The sequence below is a fragment of the Pteronotus mesoamericanus genome, unplaced genomic scaffold (genome assembly GCF_021234165.1).
Source record: "Pteronotus mesoamericanus isolate MK-2021 breed Mesoamerican mustached bat unplaced genomic scaffold, CSHL_Meso_final scaffold_54, whole genome shotgun sequence".
Classification (NCBI taxonomy): Eukaryota; Metazoa; Chordata; class Mammalia; order Chiroptera; family Mormoopidae; genus Pteronotus; species Pteronotus mesoamericanus.
Window position 1 is genome coordinate 73,492,272 of NW_026555321.1, and position 17,962 is coordinate 73,510,233.

Genomic DNA, 17,962 nt, shown 5'->3' on the forward strand with positions numbered 1-17,962 from the left:
CTAAATATATAAGGAAAATCTTGGAGTCCTTCAAGAAAGATATAGACAGCACATTCAGAGTAGGGGATTTTAACACCCCATTGTCAACCATGGATAAATCTAAGCAATGAATCAACAAGGATATTATGGCATTGAACAACACTCTAGATTAAATGGATTTACTTGATCGATACAGAACATTATGCCCCAAAGATGCAAAATGTACATTATTTTCAAATACACATGGAACAGTTTCAGAAATAGATGACATGGTAGGTCACAAAACAAGCCTCAACAATCAAGAAAATTGGAATCATATCAAACATCTTCTTAGATCAAGATGGGTTCAAACTAGAAACCAACCTCAAGGAAAAAACTCCAGAACAGTCAAATTCCTGGAGACTGAATAACATGCTATTAAATAATAAATGAGTTAACAATGAGATCAATAAATAAATCAAAAAGTTTCTGGAAACAAATGAAAATGAATACACAAAAGCCATAACCTATGGCACACAGTGAAGACAGTCCTGAGAGGGAAGTTCTTAGTAATAAAGGCCTACCTAAAAAAAGATAGAAAAATTTAAAATAAACAACCTACCCTACATCTACAAGAACTAGAGGAACAACAACAAACAAAGCCTAGAGCAAGCAGAAGGAAGGAAATAATCAAAATCAGAGCAGAATTAAATGATATAGAGAGTAAAAAATAAGTTCAAAGGATCAATATAAATCCAGGAGCTGGTTCTTTGAAAAGATAAACAAAATTCACAAATCTTTAACCAGATTCACCAAAAATAGAAGAAGAGGACCAAAATAAATAAAATCAGAAACAAAAGAGAAGTAACATCCAATACCACAAATATACAAAAGATTGTAAGAAATTACTATGAACAACTATATGCCAATAAAATTGACAACCTGGGTGAAATGGACAAATTTCTAGATATATAAACTCCCAAAATGGGATCAAGAAGAAGCAGAAAGCCTAGATAGACTGATAACAACTAGTGGAATTGGAGCAGTAACCATAAAACCCCTGGCATACAAAAGCTCTGGACTGGATGGTTTCACAAGCAAATTTTCCCAACTATTAATGGAAGGGATAATGCCTATCTCTTTCAAACAATTAAAAAAATTAAGGATGAGGGAAATTCTCAAGCTTTTTTTATGAAATCAGTATTACCCTAATTCCAAAACCACATAAAGACACAACAAAGAAAGAAAACTATAGGTCAATATCGCTGATGAATATACATGCTAAAATCCTCAACAAAATATTGGCAATTCTGATCCATCAATACATTAAAAATATCATACACTGTGATCAAGTGGGATTCATCCCAGGGATGAAAGAATGGTAAAATATTTGCAAATCAATAAATGTAATACATCACATAAACAAAAGGAAAGACAAATACCACATGATCATGTCAATAGATGACAAAAAAGCTTTTGATAAAGTCCAGCACGCATTTATGATAAAAACACTCAGAAAAGTAGGAATAGAGAGAAAACACCTCATCAAAATAAAGGCTGTATATGAGAAATCTGCAGCCAACATCATACTTAACAGGCAAACACTAAAAGCTTTCCCCTAAGATCAGACAGAAGACGAGGGTTTCCACATTCACTGTTCTTATTCAACATAGTATTGCAATTCTAGCCACAGCAATCAAACAAGAAAAAGAATTAAAAGGCATCCAAATAGGAAAGAAGGAAGTAAAACTGTCATTATTTGCAGATGACATGATAGTATACACAGAAAACCCTATAAGCTCCACCAAAAAAATACTCCACCTAATAAATGAATTTGGCAAAGCAGTGAGATACAAAGTCCATATTCAGACACTGAAGACATTTTTGTACACTAACAATGAAATACCAAAAATGAAAATTAGGAAAAAAATCCCATTTACTATAGCAACAAAAAAAATAAAGTACATAGGAATAAACTTAACTAAGGATATAAAAAACTTATACTCTGAAAACTACAAACCACTGAAGAAAGAAATTAAGGAAGATAAATAAATGAGAACATATACCATGTTCATGGATTGGAAGAATTAACATCATTAAAATGTTCATGCTACCCAAAGCAATCTATAGATTCAATGCAATCCTTATTAAAATACCAATGACAAACTTCACCAATTTAGAACAAATATTTCAAAAATTTATATGGAAACAAAAAAGGCCCCAAATAGCCTCAGCAATCTTGAGAAAGAAGAATAGGAGGAATCACAATGGCTGTTATCACACTATATTACAAGTCCACTGTAATCAAAATAGTCTTGTGCTGGCATAAGAACAGACACATAGGTCAATGGAACAGAATAAAGAGCCCAGAAATAATCCTACATCTCTATGGTCAATTAATAATTGACAAAAAGGGCACTACCATACAATGGAATAAAAATAGCTTCTTCAACAAATGGTGTTTGGATATCTGGAATGGTACATGCAAAAAAAACGAAACTAGACCACCAACTTACACCATACACGAGAATAAACTCAAAGTGGTTAAAAGACTTAAACATAAGCTGTGACACCATAAAGGTCCTAGAGGAAAATATAGGCAGTAAAATTTGAGATATCCTGCTTAGCAATATTTTCACCAAAGACCCTCTAGCAGGAGTGTTTTACCCAAAGCCTGTGGGCCTCATGCAGCCCAGGATTGCTCTGAATGCAGCCCAACACAAAATTGTAAATTTACTTAAAACCTTTTTTTTTGCTCATCAGTTTTCATTAGTGTTTGTACATTTAATGTGTGGCCCAAGACAACCCTTCTTCCAGTGTGGTCCAGAGACACCAAAAGGTTGGACACCCCTGGGGCAAGGGAAATAAAAGAAAGACTAAACAATTGGGACTACATCAAATTAAATGCTTCTGCATGGCTAAAGAAAGCATTATCAAAATGGAAAGGGAACCAACTGTATGGGAAAACACATTTTGAAATGATATCTCAGACAAGGGTTTGATTTCTAAAACATATAAAGAACACATATGACTGAACACCAAGAACACAAACAATTCAATTGCAAAATGGGCAAAGGACTTGAATAGACTCTGCTCCAAGGAGGACATATAGATGGCTCATAGGCATATGAAAGTATACTCAACATCACTAGCCATCAGAGATGAAAATTAAAACCTCAATGAGATACCCCCTCACACCTGTTAGAATGGCCATCATTGACAAATCAACAAACAACAAGTGCTGGTGAGGTTGTGGAGAAAAGGGAACCCTAGTACACTGTTGGTGGGAATGCAGACTGGTGCAGCCACAGTGGAAAACAGTTTGGAATTTCCTAAAAACACTTAAAAATGGTACTACCTTTTGACCCAGTTATTCCACTGCTGGGATTATACCCCCAAGAACCCTGAAACACCAATTCAAAAGAACCTAATGACCACTATGTTTATAGCAGCATTATTTACAATAGCCAAGTGCTGGAAACAGTCTAAGGGTACATTAGTAAATGAACGAATCAAAAAACTGTGCCACATTAACACCATTGAATACTGTGCAGCAGAAAGAAGGAGCTCCTACCTTTCATGACAGCACAGATGGAACTGGAGAGTTATGCCAAGTGAAATAAGCCAAGGGGCAAAAGACAAATACCATATAATCTCACCTACAAGAGGAACCTAATGAACAAAACAAACAAACGAACAAAATAGAAGCAAAGGCATGGAAGCAAGGAACAGAATGCCTGCAACCAAGGGGGAGGAAGAAGGGGGATAAGGTGGGGAAGAAGAAGAAGGGTCTAATCAACGGACAGTTATAAATGACCCATGGATATGGACAACAGAGACTGAGTGTGGGTGTGGGGGGTAGGCAGGGCAAGGGAGAGCAATGGGGGAAAATGGAACAATTGTAATAGAACACAACTTTTAAAAAATAGGTAAAGGACCTGACTAGACACTGCTCCAAAGAGAACATATAGATGGCCAATAGCCATATGAAAAGATACTCAATGTCACTAATCAGAGAAATGCAAATTAAAACCACAATGAGATATCATCTCATACCTGTCAGAATGGTTATCATCAATAAATCAACAAACAACAAATGTGGCAAGGATGTGGAGAAAGGGGAACCCTTTTACACTCTTGGTGGAAATGCAGACTGGTGCAGCACCTGTGGAAAACAGTATGGTGATACCTCAAAAAATTAAGAATGGATCTGCCTTTTGACCCAGCAATCCCACTTCATGGAACATATCCAAAGTAACCCAAAATGGTAATTTGAAAGAACGGAAGCACCTCTATGTTCATTGCAAAGTTATTTATGACCACTAAGATATGGAAGCGGACTTAGTGTCCATCAGTAGATGAATTAATAGAACAACTGTGGGACATTTACACAATGGAATACTACCAAGCCATTAAAAAAAGAACATTTTACCCTTTGCAGCAGTATGGATGGACCTGGAGAACATTATACTAAATGAAATAAGCCAGTCAGAGAAAGGCAAATACCATATGATTACATTCATGTGTGGAATCTAATAAACAAACTGAGATAACAAGCAAAATAGAGACAGACTCATAGAGAGCAGGGCGACAGCTAAGGGGAGGGAGGTTAGGGTTTGGAGGGATGAAGCAAAAGGAAGGACTCATGGACCTAGACAACAGTGTAGTGATTGCAGGGGGTAGAGGGTATAAGGGACTAAATGGTAATGGAAAAAATACAATAAAAATTTTTTTTCTAAAAAGTGAAAAGAAATATACCTAGATGACTGAGCACCGGCCTATGAACCAAAGGGTCACTGGTTTGATTCCCAGTCAGGACACATGCCTGGGTTGCAGGCCAGGTCCCCAGTGCAGGGCACATGAGTGGCAACCACACACTGATGTTTCTCTCCCATTCTTATCCCTCCTTTCCACTCTCTAAAAATAAATAAATAAAGTCTTTTTAAAAAATAGATAAAAGTAAAAAATAAAAAGATCATATACTGTAATCAAATGGGATTTATTCGAGAGATGCAAAGATGATACAGTATTCACAAATCAATAAACATAATACATCACATACAAAAAATGGACAAAAATCACATCTATTGATTATATCAATAGATGCTGGAAAAGTATTGACAAAAATCCAGCACCCATTTATGATAAAAACATTCAGCAAAGTGGAAATAGAGGGAGCATACCTCAACATAATAAAGGCCATGTACAAAAGTCCTACAGCCAACATCCTACTAAACAGTCAAAAACTAAAAGCATTTCCATTAAGATCAGGAACAAGACAAGGGTGTCCACTTTCACCACTCTTATTCAACATAGTACTGGAAGTTCTAGCCACTGCTATCAGACAAGAAGAAGAAATAAAAGGCATCTAAATTGGAAAGGAGGGAGTAAAACTGCCATTATTTGCAGATGATATGATAGTGTACATAGAAAACCATATAGATGGCACCAAAAAACCAACTCAACCCAAAAGTGAATTCAGCAAAGTAGAAGGATCCAAAGTCAATATTCAAAAATCAATGGCATTTTGTACACCAACAATATCAGAAAGAGCAACTAAGAAATAATCCCATTTACCATAGCAACAACAAAAAAGTACCTAGGAATAAATTTAAGGAGATAAAGGACCTGTACTCAGAAAATTATGGAACACTGAAAGAATTGAAGAAGATACAAATATATAGAAGCATATACCCTTTCATGGATTGGAAGAATTAACATTAGTAAATGCCCATACTGCCCAAATTAATCTATAAATTTCATACAATTCCTATTAAAATACCAATGACATATTTCACAGATCTAGAAAAAATACTACAAAAATTTACATGAAACAAACAAACAAAAATAACCCGCATAGTGTCAGCAATCTTGAGAAAGGAGAACATTAGAGGGATCACAATGCCTGATATTAAACTATACTACAAGGCCACTGTATTCAGAACAGTCTGATATTGGCATACGAACAGACACATAAATCAATAGAACAGAATAGAAGCCCAGAAATAAACCCATGTCTCTATGTTCAGTTAATATTTGACAAATGGGGCATGACCATACAATGGAGTAAAAATAGTCTCTTCAATAAACGGTGTTGGGAGATTTGGACTGGTACATGCAAAAATAAAAAATGAAACTAGACCGCCAACTCACACCATACACCGGAATAAACTCAAAATGGATAAAAGACTTAAATATAAGTTGTGGTACCATAAAAATGAAAAAACATAGGCAGTAAAATTTAAGATAATTCACATAGCAATATTTTTGTCAATATATCTCCTAGGGCAAGGGAAATAAAGGAAGGACCAAACAAATGGGACTACATCAGATTAAACGCTTCTGCACAGCTAAAGAAAACATCATCAAAATGAAAAGGGAACCCAGTATATGGGAGAAGATATTTGCCAATGATACATTGAACAAGGGTTTAATTTCCAAAATATATCAAGAACTTATACAACTGAACACCAGGAAGACAAACAATCCAAAATGGGCAAAGGACCTAAACAGACACTTCTCCAAGGAGGACATACAGATGGCCCATGGATATAAGAAAAAATGCTCAACATTACTAGCCGTCAGGGAAATGCAAATTAAAACCACAATGAGATATCACTTCACACCTGCCAAAATGGCTATTATTAATAAATCAACAAACAACAAGCGCTGGCAAGGATGTTCAGAAAAGGGAACCCTAGTGCACTGTAGGTGGGAATGCAGACTAGTGCCTACGCTGTGGGAAAGCAGTATGAAATTTCCTCAAAAAATTAAAAATAGAACTAATTTTTGACCCAGTGATTCCACTGCTGGGAATATACACTAAGAATCTTGAAACATAAATATAAAAGAACTTATGCACCCCTATGTTCACAGCAGCACTTTTTTCAATAGCCAAGAGTTGGAAACAGCCTAAGTGTCCATTAGCAGATGAGTGGAAAAGAAATGGTGGTACATTAACACAATGGAATACTATGCAGCAGAAAGAAAGAAGGAGCTCCTACCCTTTGCAACAACATGAATGGAACTGGTGACTATCACGCTAAGTAAAATAAGCCAGTCAGTGAAAGACAAACACCATACGATCTCATTTTTAAGAATGATGTAATGAACAAAATAAACTAATCAGCAAAATAGAACCAGAAGCATATGGCATATTCACAGAATAGACTGACAGTGGTAAGAAGGGAGGAGAGTAGGGGCTGTTTGAAAGGAGGTGAAGGGATTAGCCAAGGAACTTACGGACATGGACAATGAGGTGAGGATTGACTGTGGAAGAGGGGGATGGGACGGGTGAAGTGGAGCACAAAGGGGAATAATTTGAACAGTAAATCATAAAAATAAAAAATACAATTTTTTTGAAATTTATAAAAATGAAATAAATAAAAAGAAACAAAGGACTCAGAAATAACCTTTGACCTTCCCACTAACTGCCTAAAACAATTTAGACAGAAGACCTGTCTTAGGAGGGGAGCCATTGTTGTGGATATCTGTAGTTTGATATAAACTAGTGTGTCACAGGGATACCTAGCAAGGCCCAAGTCCCAAAGTCCTCTCTGTGTTTCATTGTTAAAGGTGGCTCAGCAAAAATTTGTTTGACCATCAAACATTGGCTTTTCCATCTCTATGGAAATTGTCTTCCTGCCCTTTGAAGTCACAAACCACAGCCCCCTTTCTCCTTAGCTCAAGAATGACATAAGTCTGAACTGACTGATTTGTCCTATAATCTTACGTTGTTATGGCACTGCCCCCCCAACACACATAATACATGATAAGCTTGGTCATTTTCTCCTTTTAATCTGTTTTATGTCATTTTAATTATTTGATCAGCCAGATGAACTAAGAAGGGAAAGGGAAAATTTCCCCCTCCCCAACAAAACAAACTACCAAAGCTCACTCAAGAAGTAATAGATAACCTGAATAGCACTGTATCCATTAAAATAATTGAATTTGTAGTTAAAAATCCTTCCTATAAAGAAAACTGCAGGCACAGATGTCTTCACTAGGGAATTCTACCAAGTGCTTAAGGAAGCAATAATGCATATTCTATACAATTCTTCCAGAAAAGAGAACACAGAAGAAAAAAAGCTTTAACAAAATGCTAGCAGACTGACTCCTGCTATATATAAAAAGAATAGTGCCTCACAAACAATTGGGCTTTACAGAAGGAATGTGAGTCTGTCTCAACATCCCCAAATCAATATAATTCACCATTTTAATAGACTGTAAAAGCTAAATCATGTGTTCAACTCAATAGATACAGAAAACTAATTCAACAAGATTCAAAACCTACTCATCATAAAAATTCTCACTAAACAAGAAATAATAGAAAACTTCTAGAGCCTAATAAAGGTTATCCATGAAAACTGACAGCTAACATCAGACTTAATGGTGACAGTCTGACTGCTTTTCCTCTAAGACAGCAATTTCCAACCTTTTTCACCTCATAGCACACATAAACTAATCACTAAAATTCTGCGGCACACCAAAAAATATATTTAGGCAGATCTGAAAAAAATAGGTATAATTTTGATTCATTCACACCGAGAGGCTGTTCTTGTGTTGGCTGTTGCTATATTTTTATTTGACAATCAGGGGAAAAAGGTCAGTGCCCCTGACCAAATAAATACTGCATGTTTTAAGAATTCTTGCAGCACATTGGTTGAAAATTCCTGCTCTAAGATAAGGAATGATGCAATGGTATCCACTTTTATCACTTCTATTCACATTATTTTGGCAGTCCTACTCAGAAAAGCAAAGCAAGAAAAAAATAAATAAAAGGGTACAGGTTGGAACTGAAGAAACATGTGTCTTTATTAGCATATGATATTATCTACATAAATAATCCAAAGCATTCACAAAAGTACTTCCAGAATAAATAAGTGAATTCAGCAAATTCACAGGATATAAGATCAATATAAAAATAATTGTACTAACAAGGGAAAAATAGAGACAGATCATAGATAGAGAAAATGATGACAGCTATTGAGGGAAGGAGGTTAGGGGGTGGAAGGACTGAGCAAAAAAGAAAAAGGACTCATGGACATGGACAACAGTGTAGTGATTACAGGGGATGGGGGACTATAATGGGATTAAATGGTAATAAAAAATACAATAAAATTTTTTTAAATAATTTTTTTCTATATAGTAGCAACAAACAGTTGCAAATTAAAATTTAAAAATTTATAGCATTTATAATAGCATTAAACCAGGAAATACTTAGAAATAAATCTAACAAAATATGCATAAGACAGTGTTAATAACACAAACATTACTGAGAGAAATTAAAGAAGCTCTAACTAATTAGAGAAATACACTATTTCATAAAACTTAAAATTATTAAGGTATCAATTCACCCTTGATATCAATTTTCTGTTGGGTTATTATCAATAAGACACAAACCCATTCAAACCTATAGGACTCAGTAATTTCACTTCTGGCCTCATTTCCTGCTGTGTCCTCATCTCTTCTCCACATTCACTCCAGTCACACTAAACTCTGACCTGTCTGGAGGCAGACTCTCCAGAACTGCTGTTTGAAATACATCCCCTCTTTTTCCTCTTTGTGTTAATTAGGCATGATTTCAGATGTGAAGTAACACATAACCTGACCACAGTGGTTTGGACAAATCAGGGTGTATTTTTTTCACCTATCAAGACTAAAGGTAGGAAGTTCAGGGCTCATAGAGACTTAACAGCATGGGCTTTCTACCTCCCTAACTGTTTCTCTGAGGCCGGTTGGCTTTCACCTCCTCTGCATCACCTTCCAGGCATGACATCTGTGTACAGGCAGAAGGAGGAGGGAAAAGCAAACAGTAGCTTTCTAATCCTAAAGCTTCATCTGCTTAATTCAGGAAAGACTTCCCTTATACTTCATTTGACAGCTTGAACCAGTCATGGCAAAGAGGACAGATATTACCAAGACAGGCTTAATCAATCCTGATACATCCCGTAGGACTAGGGTAGAGGCTAACTTGCTTTAAGATTAGGAGATCTCTGTGCGTTTCTTGAAAAAATAAGATTGTATTTTCAGAGAAGAGGGTCATGAATGTGGGTCTGCCATTCCTATCCAACTCCTACTCATCTTTCATGGCCCAAATGAAATGGCAACTTCTCTACAAGGTGTTCCTCATCTTGCCTCAAGTAGGGTGGTTATTTTGCCTGCTATGTTCTAAGAAAACTTGGAGCTTTAATTCAACAGCATCACTTAACATAATATCCCTGGGATATCTGTCCCCTGGCTGATTTGTTCTTCTTGGCCTCTGTGTTCTTCAACAGCAAAAATTGTCTAAACTGTTTGTGCACTCACAAGGCCAAAACTCATACCTAGCACAAAAAGAGCCCAGTAAATGTGTTAAATAGAAAGTTGGACTCAAGGCCTTAGGAATTAGAAAGCCTAGATTATTTTCAATTATGTAATGCTAATAGCTCATATTTATGTGGCACTTTCCATGTGCCAGACACTCTTCCAAAGACTTTAAGTCCTGATACAACCCCATCAGGTTATTGTCCCCAGTTTACAAATGAGAAGCTGGTACAAACAGAGCTTAGGTAACATGTCTGTGGTCACACATTTAACAAGCCATGGAACTGATTCAGCCCTAGAGCTGATGCTCTTAACCACTATGCAATGATCAGCAGAAATCTTTTCTGAGCTTGAACTTTATACACAATAAATTTATCACTCAAGGAAGCAGGATGAAATTCATCAGGATCATCTATAAGCACAAAAATCTTATTCAGAAGAAATATGGGATATCATAAAACCACAGACTTTTATAATCATGTAATCTGACTTTCTATCCCATGCAATCCATCGGCCAACAGCTAATGAACAAATACTTGAGTGCTTACCAGATACTCGACACTGACAATATGGTGGTTAGTGAAGTCTAATGAAATAAATGAATATTAAGTTATTTTACAAATATGTAAGTGAAAAATAACAGCAGTATGACAGGAATATTAAGAACACATTGAGAGTATAATGGGAATTAGTAATTTAGATGGATTTATGCTATGAAGAAATGTATCCTGATGAAGCAAATCCTGAAGGATTAATTAATGATTATCTCAAATGACAATTCTACTTGCAAAATTAAAAACATTAACTTCACTGAGGAATGATAAATTTTAGTTACAAAGCTGTTTTCATTGAGGCTTTGGGATAGCATAGGTCATCCCTTTTAAGACAGCTTATGCCACCTGCCTCAATGATCCTTATCACACTCTTCACAGAGATTGTCGTTGACAGCCTTGTGCCCTGTGAATTCATGACATTTGCAGGACCATGAGTAGAAACATGAAAGATTTAGGGGAATCTCCAATTCATTGTTGATATACTCTAACAGAGTGTTCCTTACCATTGAGCTATTGTATCTATTAGAGCTATGATTCTCTCGGAATTACATGGAATTAGCACAAATTAATGGTGTGACTTCCATAAATTTACTGTTTGAGGAAGGCCCATGTTCTTGCACATCCAGATCATCTTGTTGGAGTCCTAGACTTTATTAGATTTTGGAATCCTGAGTTAATCTACTAAATAAGCACTTAAGAGTCTGATGTGTCTTCCTAGGAATATTAATTTAGTAACAGACAATGACAAATTATCTAAATATAGCAGTTGGCAGAACCAGTGTATTTTCTCCCAGTAAGAAAAATATCTAGGAAGCCAAATTAGAGCATGATAATGGGAAGTGTGATGACAAAACCAGAGGGATGAGCTGGCTAATTCTAAGAACTGAAGCAATTTTCCCCCTATAAAAGTTGTCTTGAATTATCCACTCTCCATCATCTCTCCCCTAGCTCAGTTTACACATACATCATTTCTTCACTGGCCTTTTTATTGCAATGGCCTGCTCATTGTCATACTTATCAGAGTGAACTTACTGAGACACGGATCTGCTTATACTACATCTCTGCCTGAAATCCTTTTTCTTTTTGCACCCCATTCTTGCAATAATGCCCCAGATGCTTCCTATGACTTTTAAGCTCCTGAGTGATCCAGACCCTGCCAATCCTACCCTCCAGCCAACCCTTCTAATCATCCCTCATTCACAATTAACTACCTCATTTCCTCTTATGCCCACATCTGTCTCACATTCAAACATGCTGTTCACTATTACTGAATCATTTGCTGGAGAAGGATCCTCATTCTGCTAATGTCCAGGATAATTCCAATGGATCCATTGAAAACAGAGCTGAATCCTTACTTCCTCTAAAAAACCTTCTTTCTTGACTCCCTCTTAAGTCTAGATAAGTTGCTCCCATTATGTTCTCCAACACCAAACTTCCCCTCTCCCCTCAGTTAGTTTAATGTCTCTTTCACTGGACTATACGGTTCATGAAGTCTAGGGTCACATGATTCTCTGAATGGTCTGAAAAGGCAGAAGCTGCTTCCATCTCATTTATTATTGTATTCCTGGTACCTAATAGGATGCATAATATACTAAATAACATTTTGTTGAATAAATGCATACATTGCAAAATCAATTAGTACCAACTGCAGATTAACTGATCATACATTTTTATGATGACCAAGGAACTTAATGGTCCACTTCTCATGATCTTTTCTCAGTCTGATACCAAAGTATGACACTAAGGCTGTTCTTTATTAAAGGAAATTTCTTTTTTTTCCCCCCAAATGAAATATTCTTTACACTATTTTAGATAAGTTATTGGCAGTAGTGATTTTATAGACAGGTTCTTATTCTCTTTTCTGAAAAAAGAAATGTATTGTCTCCAATGAACATTTTGATTATCATTTGCTGCCATTTATTAAGAGCTTGTTCTGTACTTTAAGTATTAGGATCTCCTTGCCTGCCAACAGGTAAGGCCAGCACATTCATTGCTACCATAGTGAAGGCAAGGCTGGTTCTTACCATTCTGATGTCATGAGGAGAACTTTAATTGGAAACAACAAAAACAAGCTAGGAAGGGGAAGAACACACTTTAGAAGAATAGAAATTAGTTCTGAATCTGGAACTTCATTAGATTTCTTAATACTCAGTCCTCAATGGCTTTCCCCTTTGCTTTTGGTATGAAAAATAAAAAGGAAACTAAATATAAGAGTGAAGAAAGTTATTTAACTGAGATTTTTGTTTTTAATCTCTAGGACAAGTCATAGTAATTCCCTGTGATACCCAGACACGAGCCTTCATCTTGCTTGTAAATAACTATGTTCAGTAGCTAAATAAATTTTGTAAACCTTTTCTTTAAAAAAAAAATTTAGAGTTGGGAAACACCCCACCTGGTTTCAGGGACTATAGACTCACCAACAGGTGAGAGGGCCCCACCCCCCAAGACTGGAAATAATCAAGGAGGCCTTGGGAAAACAGGCCACTGAGGAGACAAAACCTGTATCCTTGCCAGGAGTGCAGCCCCAGCTCCGCTCACATCACCCTGCTTAGCCCTATGATGGTTGGTTGTTGATGATGGGTAAGTTCTCTCAAGAGAAGGGAAAACATAAGCCAGACATTGGCTGGTATGGACAGCGGACAAGGACTTGAGGTACATGGAGAAAGGGCAAAAAGGCCCGCACCCCACAGCTCAGCTTGGACATGGCTGGAGTCCTCATTCTATCTGAAAGAAATCTCCTTATCTCTTGGTGACTCTGCCCTGCCCACCTTGCTCAGGCTTGAAACAATACTAAAGGCAGGTACAGCCCTAAAATGAATCGGGCGGTTCCCGGGGGGAATCAGGCCTAAAGTAGGTTCCTCTAATCATGCTTTGTTCTTCCCTCAAAAGAGATGATAACCAGCTCATACTGGAAAGGAGATTTACATTATTCATAAACCCTGACCTGAGGCAGATCTCTTATAATTCTTCAATTGTCTCTGTTTTCTGTAAACATAGCCTTTTGTTATTGATTGATGAGCTTTTCTGTATACCCCTGTGCATATGGTTCTCAATAAAAGCCTTTGGACGTGGGGGTTCTGGGGCCTTCTCCCCTAGACAGAAGAGCCATGTCCCCTCTCCTGGCAAACAGAGAAGTGTTTGCGATGACTTGTGTTTATTCCCCTCATCCGCAACAACCCCAGGACGGGCTCTGCGGGATTCAGAGCCCTGCTCCACCCTCATCTGGCTCCAGAGAGTGGCCCTTAGCCCTCAGATCCAGGAGCCCTGCACTCCACCCTGGCACTCCCTGCAGTGCCATTTTAGATTTTTATTTATTTTTTGAGACAGGACAAAGGAGGGAGAAAGAGAGGGAAAGAAACATTGATGAATTTCCTCTCACACATCCCCAGGGGATCTGGACTGCAACCCAGGCCATGTTCCCTGACTGGGAATTGAACCACCAACCTTTTGGTTTGCAGGCCAGTGCTCAATCCACTGAGCCACACCAGCCAGGGCTGATAACCTAGTTTTATGAGCTTTGTCATTGTGAAATCTTAGAGAGAATAGAGTGTTTTTTTAAGTATTTTTACCAAAATGAACCCCCTTTATAATCAGAAGAACAATTTTTCAAAATGTTGACCTGGCTGATCATTAATTATTTTAGGGTCATAAAGTAACATAAAATCACTTTCTCATTTTCTGATTTTTTTTATGTTTTGTAATCATTTACAAATTGTAGTGTGAATCATAATAACGGTTTTCCTGGAAAAAGGAATAGAGAGCATATGTGGTTAAAAAAATTGCTGTGTTCATTTCCTTCTAGGACTGTCCTTAGGTTTCAGACAGAGATACTTGTTTATATTTTAAACTTTGAAAATCATCAAATGTTTACTAAGAAATTTCTGAAAGTACAATATTCTAGAAAATACACTTACAGAATTTTTGTTTTACAACCAATGAATACATAAATAAGTGGAAAAACAAATTAATGTTTTTCTCTATGTGTGTGTTTGTCCCTCCCCTTTCCTCTCTCTCTCCCAAAATAATAAAATAAAATTTTTAAAACACTTTCTGTTTCAATCAGTCATTGGTGGAAAAAAACAGACAATTCTAAAACCCCAGGAACTTACAATAACAAATCCATTTCTTTATCTTACTACAGAGGGTCTCTGGGGTGACCAGAGTCGTCTCATTCTGAGATCCAGGCTGAAGGAGCAGTCCCTAATAGGGATGTGCTATTGTCTTGACAGAGGCCAGAAATGCAAGAGGCTAAATCCATTCCTGCACTTGCTTCTCCTAAGATAGAGAGCAGGCACTGCAAGTCCCATTCCACTGGCCAAAGCAAGTCATGTGACTCAGCCCTGAACCAATGGGACAGGAAGCTACAACCTTCTCACAGTTATGACCAAGCGAGATACTAAGAAACATAACACTCCCACCTTTGCTATATATCGAAACACTATTTCTGCTAAAATTTTTATTCAGGAATGTTTTTAGGAAGAGCTACTTTATTACACAGATTTCATTGTAGTATATATACAATTTTAGATTTCAAGTATTTGCTCTATGTCATATTTTTCATGAAAATTATCTCTAATGACTAGAGTTTGTTTACCATTGCACAATGATCATATTGCTATAATTAGGCCACTTAAGTTTCTATAATATTTTTATCTTATCTTAACCACTAATAGTTATGAAAATCTTATAATTTTTTTCTTTCTAGATATACATTCCTTTGCTTTGATTACATGTCCCAAAAAATAACTCAAAGATGATGAATTTAGAGTTTATGAATTAGAGTTAAAACAACTGGACTACTTTCTGTCCAAAAATGTTGTAACAACCCCAATACTTCAAAACCTATAGGGGAGAATGTGCTAAGTCAGAATACCATCTAGACCTCATGACACCAAAGTATATTAAAAGCCTTTATTGCAAAGCTACATATATTTTTAAATGAAAATAGTATATTTAAGGAGATAATAAACTATAATTATTCACTTAGTAGATCACTATATAAATGTAATGTCCACAAAAGACTGAGAAATGAAGTTGGACAAAGCTTCAATTGGAGTCAAAGGAGCCTCTCTTAAATACAGCATTTCTTCTGTTGCAGCTGAGAGAGAATACAAACACACTGTGGCTGTAGAGTAGCCCCTGTCTCTTGGTGTGTGGAAGCAAGTCTCATGTTCTTTACATGTGGAGTGAACTCCATGCAGGAGCTGATTGCTGGGTGCAGCGTGGGGAGGAGGAGGAGCACCCCAGCCCAGGGAGGAGATTCCCCTGCATCCACTGGCTTCCAGGATCATCAGGTGGACAGTAGGCAGTTGGGGAGGCCTGAGTGCAAAGGAGGGAACAGTGCTGGTTTAATACCCAGGTTCCCTGTTAAGGCTTGGCTCTTGGCCTCCTGGCAAGTTGGAAAAGTTCCTTGTGACCTGGTGATTTTCACAACTTCTTCCAGGGACTTTAGCATCTTGAGCCTCTGAACCATCTTTTCCTCTTGCCTTAGCATTTGCATCTCCCTTCGGCCTGTGAACCAGGGGCGTCACTTCCTGCCTCAGCACTCAGGATGTCGTGGCCACCTCTCTGCAAGCCTCGGTGAGCCTGGGTATGTAAAATGACTCTCGGGTGCACCTGGCACTATCTAAGGATGGACTGGTCCCAACACGCTCTTGTCTCACCATGCTGAACTTCTCAATGAGTTGACATTTCTCCTGGATCTGTACAGCCAGGTCTTTTGCCAGCTGCACTTTATGTCTCACATATAGTCGACTCTAAACAGACCAAACAAGTCTGACAAAAAATATGAGACCCAGCAAGAAGCCAGTGATAGGTGGACACGCCCATGTCTCCCACTGGAGGACGTGGACAGTGAGGCATGGACTCAGACCATCAGGTGGCAGCAATTCCACCACAACTTCTCCCAGCTTCCCAGGCATGGGCCCAAAGCCACAGAGGACCACAAACTCTCCAAGGATCATGCCACACAGGTGCCCAGTGACACGCCAACATTCTTTCTGGAACCTGGCCAGCAGGGGCCAACCCTGATTTGATGTCATCGGTGACATCACTGTGGTAGGGGGAGATTTGTAAGTAAACTGTCCTCGTCTCCATGACTACTGAATGATCATTCTTCTTCATTTCTACCTGTATGTTTTTGTGTCAGTATACATTAAAATAGTTAAGATAGCAATCTTAAGGGTAGGAGTCGATAAATGTTTAAAACTTTTATACCTCCATACTGTATCCAACAACCCTCTATGTATATAGGCATACCTCAGAGATATTGTGGGTTTGGTTCCAGGCCACCCAGACAAAGCCAGGACAGCAATTAAGCAAGCTGTAATCTTTTGCCAGCAGAAAGTCTTGCCTTCAATTGGTGAAAAAATAAAAAATAAAAAAATTAAAAAAAATTCACATCTGTCAAGCACAATAAAGGGGAGTTCAATAAAACTGGAGAGGGCTGTACATGGATCAGGTCTATTAAATTTCTTTTTTAACTTTTCAACTACAATTGACATCCAATGTTGTATTTTTAATTATTTTAGAGAGAGGAAGGAAGGCGGGGAGAGAGAGAGGGAAAGAGAGAGAGAAACGTCAGTTCGTTGTTTCACTTATTTGTGCATTCGCTGGTTGATTCTTACATGTGCTCTGATAGAGGATCAAACTTGCAATCTTGGCAGTATCAGGACAACACTCTAAGCAACTAAGCTACGTGGACAGGGCTCCAATACTGTATTAATTTCAGGTATACAGCACACTTGTTAGACAATTAATATAATTAGTATATTGACCCACTCCATAATGACCAACTTGGCACCATACACAATTATTACAATGTTATTGACCATATTTTCTGTAGTTTACTTTTATTCCAGTGGCTATTTTGTAAGAACCAATTAGTACTTCTTAATCCCTTCACATTTTATACCTATTCCTATAACCCTACTGTCCATCTGAAAACCATCTGTTTGTTCTCTGTATCTATGAATGTGTTTCTATTTTGATTTTTGTTTTGATTTTTAGATTCCACATATGAGTGATAATATATGGTAATTGTCAAGCTATATAATATATGCTTGACAGAGCATATATATTATAATATATAATAATAGATTCCACATATAAGTGATAATATATGGTAATTGTCTTTCTCTGCCATA